This window comes from Solea solea, chromosome 13, assembly GCF_958295425.1.
Source record: "Solea solea chromosome 13, fSolSol10.1, whole genome shotgun sequence".
Lineage (NCBI taxonomy): Eukaryota > Metazoa > Chordata > Actinopteri > Pleuronectiformes > Soleidae > Solea > Solea solea.
In genome coordinates, this window is record NC_081146.1 from 27617667 (window position 1) to 27628556 (window position 10890).

At 42.0% G+C, this 10890-nt stretch overlaps 1 protein-coding gene across 1 annotated transcript in view; it reads right to left on the bottom strand.

The window, feature by feature from the left end:
- pear1 (platelet endothelial aggregation receptor 1) overlaps positions 1-7565 on the bottom strand; it is an 80739-nt gene extending 73174 nt beyond the window's left edge. Inside the window, exon 1 of the mRNA XM_058647512.1 lies at positions 7353-7565. The gene's annotated coding sequence lies outside the window, so the exon portion shown is untranslated. The remainder of the gene's footprint in view (positions 1-7352) is intronic.
- Positions 7566-10890: the final 3325 nt, after the last annotated feature.

Below are 10890 nucleotides of genomic sequence, written 5' to 3' on the forward strand. Positions count from 1 at the left end.
CTGCTACAGTACGAGCTGCACATTATGGAGACAGATGCATTTCAATGCATGAGATACAGAGGTACCGAGATAACCAGCAACGGCAACGGCAAAAACTTTAAAGGGATATTTCAGGTGTTTTTTGGCTTGGGTCAGGAACCATCTTCAGGCATGAACACATACTGACTATGCTAATAAAACCAATAAACTAATACAATCTATGCTTTTACTCCACTAGTTATCAGTAATTATCTATATTCTTCTACACCTCTATCTCCAGGAAGTCCAAACCGGGCCTGTAAATTCCAAAAAGTGAAACCACTCTGATTTACAAGGCCTACGTCTGGCACAGTGTGCTGTCTTTCTGGAGGACAACGTAGAAACCTGCAACTTATTAAACTTGTCATTATTCTGCACAGTGTTTTTTTGTGGGGGGGGTTTAACACATGGCCCAGAAAGCTCCTTCTCTCCTTCTCCCTCCTGCAAGCATATGGAAGTTAAAGTCTTATTTTCCACTGAAGGTGAACCCTCAGCAACGTTCTTTCACCGAACTTCTCCCAGCAGTGTCAGCAGACAGGAGCAGTTTCAGTGTCATGAGTTCACATTGTTGGACGCGATGAAGGTCGGCTGTGAAAACGCTGTATTTATTCATTTGACTGTGGGGAGTTTTGTTTTTGGTGTGACACCTGTATATCTGTCTAACACAACAGGAAGACGCATGGGGCAACGAGGAGACAGGAGCCACATATGACACCACACACAGGACATCCTGGGCAAACAACGTGGTGGGAGGGCAAACACTGTCATCGTCTGTGAGTACGACGTTATTTTTCTGTCTTCTGTCGAGACAAATACAAGCAGCGGGAAACGCAGCAGGTCGTCTGTGAGTCACAGAAGAGCAAATCATTTTCAGTGATTAAGCCACTGATAATAATAAGCCAGTAGGCAGTTTTCCTGTTAGCACATTGCAGCAGAGGGGAAAGTTACCACAGAGTATCTTGTCAGCACTTTATTGACATCATTTTTGAATCTAAACATGCTTTTCAAATTACTGTTTAATTGACCACAACTCCCTTGTTCATTATCTGTCTGTCTACAAATAATAATGTCGTCTCTTTGGGCTGAAATCTGCAAAAGAATTCAAAATCAAAAGAAAACACAGAATCTGTCCCTGATCCCACAGGCGACGTGATCTGTCTTCAATCATCACTGCAGCACCAGGGGAGTGGAAACTGGGACCAACAATAGCAGAGCACATAGGAAACATCTTGCATGTACATCCAGGTCTGCAACTCCACAGTCTCTCTTCCTTTAGACAGGTCAACACAAGTCAGTTGGGAATAAAGAAACTAAGTGAGCTTTGTTAAAGGAACTAACCCTAACCCTCAACCCCCGTCTCACCTTCACTGCCTCACCTTCACCGTCTCACCTTCACTGCCTCACCTTCACCGTCTCACCTTCACTGCCTCACCTTCACTGTCTCACCTTCACCGCCTCACCTTAACCGCCTCACCTTCACTGCCTCACCTTCACTGTCTCACTTTCACTGTCTCACCTTCACCGTCTCACCTTCACTACCTCACCTTCACTGCCTCACCTTCACTGCCTCACCTTCACCGCCTCACCTTCACTGTCTCACCTTCACCGCCTCACCTTCACCGTCTCACCTTCACCGTCTCACCTTCACTGTCTCACCTTCACTGCCTCACCGTCTCACCTTCACCGCCTCACCTTCACCGTCTCACCTTCACCGCCTCACCTTCACCGCCTCACCTTCACCGTCTCACCTTCACCGTCTCACCTTCACTACCTCACCTTCACTGCCTCACCTTCACTGTCTCACCTTCACTGCCTCACCTTCACCGCCTCACCTTCACTGTCTCACCTTCACCGTCTCACCTTCACCGCCTCACCTTCACCGTCTCACCTTCACCGTCTCACCTTCACTGTCTCACCTTCACTGCCTCACCGTCTCACCTTCACCGCCTCACCTTCACCGTCTCACCTTCACCGCCTCACCTTCACCGCCTCACCTTCACCGCCTCACCTTCACCGTCTCACCTTCACCGTCTCACCTTCACTGCCTCACCGTCTCACCTTCACCGTCTCACCTTCACCGCCTCACCTTCACCGCCTCACCTTCACCGTCTCACCTTCACCGTCTCACCTTCACTACCTCACCTTCACTGCCTCACCTTCACTGTCTCACCTTCACTGTCTCACCTTCACCGTCTCACCTTCACTGTCTCACCTTCACTGTCTCACCGTGTCGCTAACCCACAAAAGAGCCTTTGAAACAGATGGTGGTGCTTGTGCTGTTTAGAGATGCAGAAAAAGAGTGATAATCTGTCATCTTGGTTTTCCTGAGCCGAGGTTCGTCTTTCAGAAGTGGCCTGGAAAATTTGAAATCACGAAAGAAGAAGAAAAAGAGTCCTCTCATAAAATGTAAAATGGCGGACCTGCGAGTCATTGCTGAACACAGCTGGTGTTTGAGTGAGTGTGTGTGTGTGTGTGTGAGTGTGAGCTGGAGGAAAACACCAAGAGCTTTAGCAGCTCGTGTCCGTGTGGTGCCAAGCATGACATCAAGGCCATTTTCACATGCAAACCTACCCTCTTGAATTGTATACTCAAGTTAAATCTCATAATTGACAGTACAATTATCGTGCACTCCAACCATGCAACTATTTCACTTACAACAACATGCCCCCCCCCCGTTCTGTAAATGTTGCTGCTGCTTTGCCTCTAATTCTACATCTCAGTTTCCCTTTGGTTCCAGTCATCCTACACAGACACCACAGCGAAACACAGACACCAATGAAAGGCCCAGAAATCTTAATGAACAATGTCTCCACTGCTGCTCCACCCACCACCCAAAACACCGCCCACCCACCAACCACCAACAAAAGCAACTTCAGGAAAGACCCTCACCACAGTACAAGTAGTCTGTGGTCACTCCATGAAGCTGCAGTAGGCCCCTCCTCCTCCTGTTTGAGCTACAAACCCCCTGACCTCTGCTGTTTTATGATTGGTTATTTGAGCCGGAGCCCAGTGAAACTGTACATGTTCCACAGTCGGAGCACAGTGAGCGACCCAAAACCCCCGAGCTGGGGGCTGCAGTCCAATCTGCTCCAAATTATTTGCACGGCTGCAGAGCATATGTGGTTGAAAGGCTTATATAAGGCTGTGGTAGGAATATTCAACCCGTGTCACCTTCCTTTGAATTCCCTCTGCTCTTTGTCTTTTTCATTACGACTATTTTTACATCAAAATAAGCTCGGGGAGACGTCAAAGACCTTTATTTTACTTTCAACATGAAATGTTGCGGATAAAATGTCCACTTCCATGTTGGTTACTGTTTGTTTTGAAGCTAATTTCAGTGGCAATTTTGCCATATTTATCCAACCACCATCTCACTCACAAACAACAAAAGAAATAAACCTATTCTATGCCGTCTCACTGAGGAGATCAACTGAAGCTGAGCTTCCACTGGTTTGAATGCACACAAACCAGTGTGATCGCTTCACACAATCTTTGATGAACACCTGACTGATGAACTAGTTGATCACATTCTTATATCTGACCATGTAGTTTATGACACTTTAGAGGAGGCAGAGGAATCACCTCTGATACATCAAACAATCTTCAGGAGATTAAGAAACACATCTAATGGCAATCCATTCAAAAACCTCAAACAGGAAGCTCATAGTGACGAGACGTCAGGAGAAGATATGATGGTCCATGGAAGGTCGAAGCAAAACATCTTCACATCGCTCACAGTGTGTGCGTCGACGTCAGCCTGTGATCTCACTTAAACAACACAAATGCTGTGTGGCCGTGGGCATAAACATGTCAAGAAAAGCGGTTTAACAGACAATGTACAGACACTGTTGCTGGTGGGTGCCCTGTACGTTAGAACAATACACATTTTACAGTGCTCGAGGCACAGGGGGATCAGATTCACACAAATGAATTCAATCTGACCTCAGTCTCTCTTTTTTTTTTGTCTATTTCTACCTCATCTCTTTGAGTCTCTGCTCGGTGTCATCTCCAACCAAAACATATCCAATTGCTCGCCTGGGCCCGGACCCTGTCCTGGACAAACAGATGTTAAGTCAGCCAGATCTCCAGCTGTCAGAGAGCAGCTCAAAAAAAAGAGTCACCATTACTCCACTGATAGCTGAAACAGCCTGGAGGAGGGGGAGTTATTTTCCCACTAATGAGGATCTCATATGAGGACACCAAAGAACAAAGAGGAGAGTTCACTTCATGCAGACGCAGACAGAAATCACTTCATTAAAACAGTTTATGTAAAAAACATTACAGCACATTCAGTAATACTTGGAGGACAAAGGAAAGTTAAATCTGCACTCACAGAAACTTCCTGGGGATTTTTGTTTGCCAGTGCAGATGCAAGGTCAAGATTCCAGACCAGGTGGCTGAGATTTACTCCGATAGTTAATCATATCATGTCTTTCCTCAAGCCTCGCAGATGTTTTTATGACTGAAATGGTGCCAAGGGCTTCATAATCAAAACCCTCTCATTCACAAGTCACTGACAATATGAGTGCAACTGTGTAATACGCAGTGATTTTTACAGCTCTGCTGAGGAAAATACACACGTTTGCTTCCAAAACACTATGCACCCGTGTGTCATCTGACAGAGCTTTAAACATGCAGAGGAGCAAAAAGAGTCAATGAACAACCTGCTCAAGTACAGACGTTTGTCTTCAACTTGAAGCTCGTTTGGATCTGTTCTGCTCCTGAGATGATCTGCAGCCTCTCAAGGTGAAGATAAGAAAGCAGCTGTGATGGATCATATCACAGACCCACAACAAACAACATCTCTATCTGCTTCACTTCATTAAACATCACTCACAGAATGTCACATATTTGCACGGGCCTGAGTCACAGCACCACCGAGGATGACCACAATGATCCACAATGTGGATTAAGTCTGAAGGACTTCATGGAAATAAAGGCAACTGAGGCAGATAATGAGGATGCGGAGAAGGGGGAGGCGGAGGCAGTACGAGGGAACATTAGAAGACCCACTCCCTGTGACTTCCTCTGGAGTGAATGGAAAGCGGAGCCGTGCCAGAGCGGGGCAGCACCAGGTGATCACCTGGTGAATGGGTGCTTTCACTCATTGTTCACTTGTTAATATGGTTCAGTGTTACTGTGTGTTACTGTGTGTTACTGTGTGTAACTGTGTGCAACTGTGTGTAACTGTGTATTACTGTGTGTTACTGTGTGTAACTGTGTGTAACTGTGTGTAACTGTGTGCTACTGTGTGTTACTGTGTGTTACTTTGTGTTACTTTGTGTTACTTTGTGTTACTGTGTGTAACTGTGTGTTACTGTGTGTAACTGTGTGTAACTGTGTGTTACTTTGTGTTACTTTGTGTAACTGTGTGTTACTGTGTGTAACTGTGTGTAACTGTGTGTAACTGTGTGTTACTATGTGTTACTGTGTGTAACTGTGTGTAACTGTGTGTTACTGTGTGAAACTGTGTGAAACTGTGTGTTACTGTGTGTAACTGTGTGTTACTGTGTGTAACTGTGTGTAACTGTGTGTTACTGTGTGTAACTGTGTGTTACTGTGTGAAACTGTGTGCAACTGTGTGTAACTGTAACTTCACAAAAACAACAATCATATATTCCAGAAACGGTGATCAAATGTGCCCGACACACATTCATAACATTTGCTCATATATCAAATTACTTCCATAACAAATGTATTAAAATTGTGCAATAAAAGGAATTTATTCTAAAATTACTCTTAACAATGCCCAATAATATTTTAAATACATAACAGATTTTTAGCATATCCATTTTGATTATGAAAGTTAGTTGAAGCCTGTGAGGGAATTTTATAACCCTTGCTCAGTCTTTTTAGCGTCATCAGATATCATATATATATATATATATATATATATATATATATATATATATATATATATATATATATATATATATATATCCAACAAGTTTGGCTCCCAAAGAAACATCTATTATGTTCATTTCTTGCCAGTGAGAAGCCAATCAGAGCCTGGTGAAAACCAAAATATAGATAATGAAAAAGCCAAGTGCAGATTATTCCAGAGAGAGATCGTGTCTTTCATATTCTAATGAAATATGTTAAACATCGTTAGACAGATGTTCATATGTGTCATCTTCAGAACTGGAGGTAGTGTCAGCCTGTCTTGATGTTACCTCTCCTTGGCCAAGTATATACCTATAAATCCATATCACTTCATTCATCAAAAGCTCCAGGACCTTCTTCGCTGTTCTCCAAAACCTCAATAGCAAAAGCAACAAAATTCACTACATTGTTTTCAACCAGATGTGTTTTGTGTGTCATCAAAATGAATAATAAAAACTATAATGTGCACATTAATAATGTGTCAAATGTGTGCATCATGCCATGTGCAAGTCTTGATGATGCCTCTGTTCTCCTTGGCAAAGTGTAGTAACATGAATTTCATTCACCTTCACTCATCACAAACTCCAGGACTTTCTCTACTGTTTTCCAAAACCTCAATAGTAAAAACTGACCAACACAGCCCAGCACTTCATGTTAGAAACCATTTATTTGTTGTCTACGTGATCAATATTAATAATTAAACACTATAAGCGTTGTTAGCCTGGTGTTAGATACAGTGTAATATCACAGCAGTTCCAAACCAATCCAAACAACCACAGCAGATCAAAGTGCTGAAGAGAATAATTGATTAAAGACGATGAATACGATGTAAAGGTTCATACAAGGCAATACAATTCATATAAAACAAAAAAATATGTTGAAAGGCATAGGTAAAAATAACCATACAATAAAAATCAAATCAAAGAAATAAAAAAAAGTTAACGACATAAATAGTGTCAGAGGTCAAGGAAAAGCTCTATATTATTGATCTGCTTTGATGTGTAACTAAACTGACTTGCAGCCAAGAGGCCAAATTAATGTGCAGCCTTTTTCATTCTTTTCACTAATATCGCAAAAATGTGCGCATTTTGCGCACATTTAAGTCCAAACAGATAAAAACAAAAGACATCAAAGTAAAAAAGTAAACATCTCTAAAGAAATAAACAGTAGCAGAGTGAGTCCCACACAGAGTGAGTGAGTGAGTGAGTGAGTCCCACACAGAGTGAGTGAGTGAGTGAGTGAGTCCCACACAGAGTGAGTGAGTGAGTGAGTGAGTAGCTTTAATGAGCTTTCACCATGTTAGGGACCACGGCCGCAACACTCACTCACTCACACACACACACAGGTTTTCCATGATGGCACATTCCTGCACAGTGAGCGCACGAATCCGACTGAACCAATGTCACGTATCATCACACAAACCACTAACTCCGCTCTCTAACTTTACTCACCTTGCCGGCAGAAGAGTCTCGCGCTGTGTGTCACTCTGATACTGCAGTTAGACTCCGACCTCCATGGAAGAGATTATTAAAAAATTAAAAAATTAAAAAAAACAAAAAATAGTACGTTTGTGTGAAGGAGTCAAAGTCTTTCAAAACAGTCCTCAGGAGGCAAAAACAGAAATGTTTAGAGCGAGAGAGGGAGAGAGGGGGAGAGAGAGGGAGAGAGAGAGGGAGAGAGAGAGAGAGAGAGAGGCAGATCAGTCGCATCCACTGGGGGAGGGTCCAGAAGTGGAGCCAACCAAAGTGGAAAAACAGTGACAGCATGGGGACTGGAGGAGGAGAGAAACGGAGGGATAGGAGGAGGGAGAGAGGGAGGGAGGGAGGAGAGAAAATGGAGGGATGGGGCAGAGAGGAGGTTTGTTTCTCAAAAAGTCAGATAAATAGAGTTTGTAAAGTTTGTAAAATACTAACTCTCCTGCATCACAGTCCAAAGCTGCCTGTTGTCCTCGTCCAGGTCCAGATTTATGAGACACCGTGAAGTGACTGTAGGTGTGAAAGTGAGTGTGAGTGCTTTTTTCTCTCTGACTTGATGCCCTGTCATCTGGGATTGCTTCCAGCGCCTCATAAACCTTATGTGGAGGATAAGGGGATGGATTTCATCAGGTGAGCCTTTAGTTAAGAGGCTAAAGTCTATTTTCCTTGGTTTTCTGCTGGCAGAGCAGGGGGAACACTAAGAACACACTTAGTTCAGTCCATGCTGTCTATTATGTGACAGTACCTCATTCAACCACACTTTAAAAAAACAAAACCAGCTCTATCTCCGTCCCAAAGGCACCGGGGAACAACGGTGACCCACACATACCAGGAAGGATGTCGTCCTTCTTCTTCTTCTTCTTCTTCTTCTCTAATCTTCTGCTTCTAAATGCAAACTGTGGCTGGTTTGTAGAAACATGGTGTTGCAAGATGGCGGCATCCATAAAGCAAAGCCCTTGCATTAAATGCAAAGGAATGACTCTTAAAGAACATTTTCTACACAGATATTTACACTTCTACAAGCCTATATGAGTATTATATTCAGTTTGTCCCAGTGAACCTTGTGTGAATAATGTAAAGCATTGTTTTGTTGATATGTTATGTGATCAGAGTGAATCCTGCTATGAGCTCACGTTGATGATTGAAAGGAAAGGCAGGGACACATCATGAATGTTTGCAGCTGAGGCAACAACTTACAATGATTTTTTTATCCTGGTGTGAAATCACTGCCACCTGCTGGTGAATTCATGTCCTATGATTCACCATTATAATATACTTCAGATACTAACTTCTAGTGAAGGACGTGCAAACATTTACAGAGTTATCAGACATATCAGAGGGAGTGTGGAGACAATATTTACTTAAGAGTGCACAAGACATCAGATTAGAAAGTGTGAAGTCATGAGTGAAAGCACTGATAAATCTATTACTGGAACACAGATGGAATATAGGAACAATTCCTATATTCCATACACAATTTCAGTTGAAATGAGATATTATAAGGTCAAGATTGTTTTCTCTTATGTCTTCTAAACGTTTTGTCCATTATGTTGCAGCCCACAGTCATTACATCGTGACGTGTCAAGTCACAAGAAAATTCAAGGATAAGTTCCGCACAACATTCAATCATAATATCCGTAATTTTCCAATGCAAAATGCTTATAAACAAGAAAAAAATTAAAGGAACAAAATATTCATATTAAAAAAACATCTTAATCCTGACCTCCTCCACCATCTTCACCTAATCAAAGTTTTGCTCTTTGGTCAATATTGATATCATTTCTCTCTGTAAAATTATGAATAGGGGACAGCATTTGGGATATTCTTATTTCTGGCATTATTATTATCGTTATCATTATTATATATTGTTGTTATATAACATGTATGTATACATACATAACATGTATAACATACATATATGTATGTATACATATGTGTATGTATGTATAACATACATACACATACATGTATGTATGTATACATATACATGTATGTATTTATTTTGGTTTCTGCAAAAAACAAAAGCAAAAACAGTATAAATTAAATGAACAGAATGAAAAAATAAAGATATGAGTGTCATTATATATACACAATAGAGACCATGTCACTCCAGTGTCTTCTGGCTCCAGGTACAGTTTAGAATTCAATTTAAAATCCTCCTCAAGTACTCCTGCAGTGCACTCACACTCAGGGTAAGAATATGACTATTATATTATGTCATTAACCTTGTTCTTTCGCTCCCTAGTTTGTGTCTTCTCTCTCTCTCTCTCTCATCATAAGCAATATTACTATAATTATGCTATAATTAGGGTTCGAGCACAGGGTGCGTATATGCACGAAACTTGGTACACGCGTTCATTAGGTCGAGACGGTCAAAAAATCTAGAGAAGACCTAAGCTTCTAACAAACAGGAAAGCCTTCCTAATTACATTACACGTCATTTAGCAGACGCTTTTTATCCAAAGCAACTTACAATTAGTGCATTTAAACATTTGGGTACAAATAAGAGCTAGAAGTAAGTAAGTGCTTCAAGTAAGCCAAACTATAAAGTGCTAGTCATAAGTGCGACGTATAAGCAAGTGTTTTTTTTGTCGTCGTCTTAGTCGAGGTAGAGTCGAAAGAAATGTGTTTTTAGTCGGTGGTGGAGGATGTGGAGGCTTTCCGCTGTCCGGGTGTCGATGGGGAGCTCGTTCCACCATCAGGGAGCTAGGACTGTGAACAGTCTGGAGTTCTGTGAACGCCTCTGCGATCCTCTCAGTGAGGGGGCAGCGAGCCGGTTTGCTGACGCAGAGCGGAGTGGACGGGCTGGGGTGTAGGTTTTGATCATGTCCTGGATGTAGGCTGGACCGGATCCGTTTGTACCATGGAACGCAAGCACTAGAGACTTGAAGCGGATGCGAGCATAATAATATGAACATAATGAATAATATGAACAACATTATTTGGCAATTTTGCACCAATGGTATTTGAACGAACTAGAGCATTCGTGTGAGCTTTCGTCATTCACCGTGGACAAGTTCAGGAGCTTACAATGCTTATAGTTAGTAAAAATGTCACATGACGTACGAGAACATGGGCGGCAAAGTTGGCGAAAATTTCTATTTTTCGCAGCAGACAACGAAACTCTTATAACTTAGAAGGCCCGACCTGAACCAAACTTGCTATGATTGATGATGGGCCATGGCTGAAGACAGCTATGCAAAAACGGTACATTTTGCAAACAGCGCCTCCTGGTGGTGACAGACAATACACATTTTTTTTGGGATTTTGGGAATAACTTTTACGGTTTTTTAATAACCGCTTGCAGTACTAGTTTTTAAATGTCTTTGTTCCATATAACACAAATCATTAAAACCAATTCATATTGAGATAAAACAAGACATTTGACAACATCATTTCCAGGTTTGAGAAACAATGATCAACATTTTCTGGTCCAAGGAATCGAAAAGAATAATTGACTGGAGAATTGATTATAAAAAAAATAAAAAATAAAATATATCAGCCTCTCCACAAA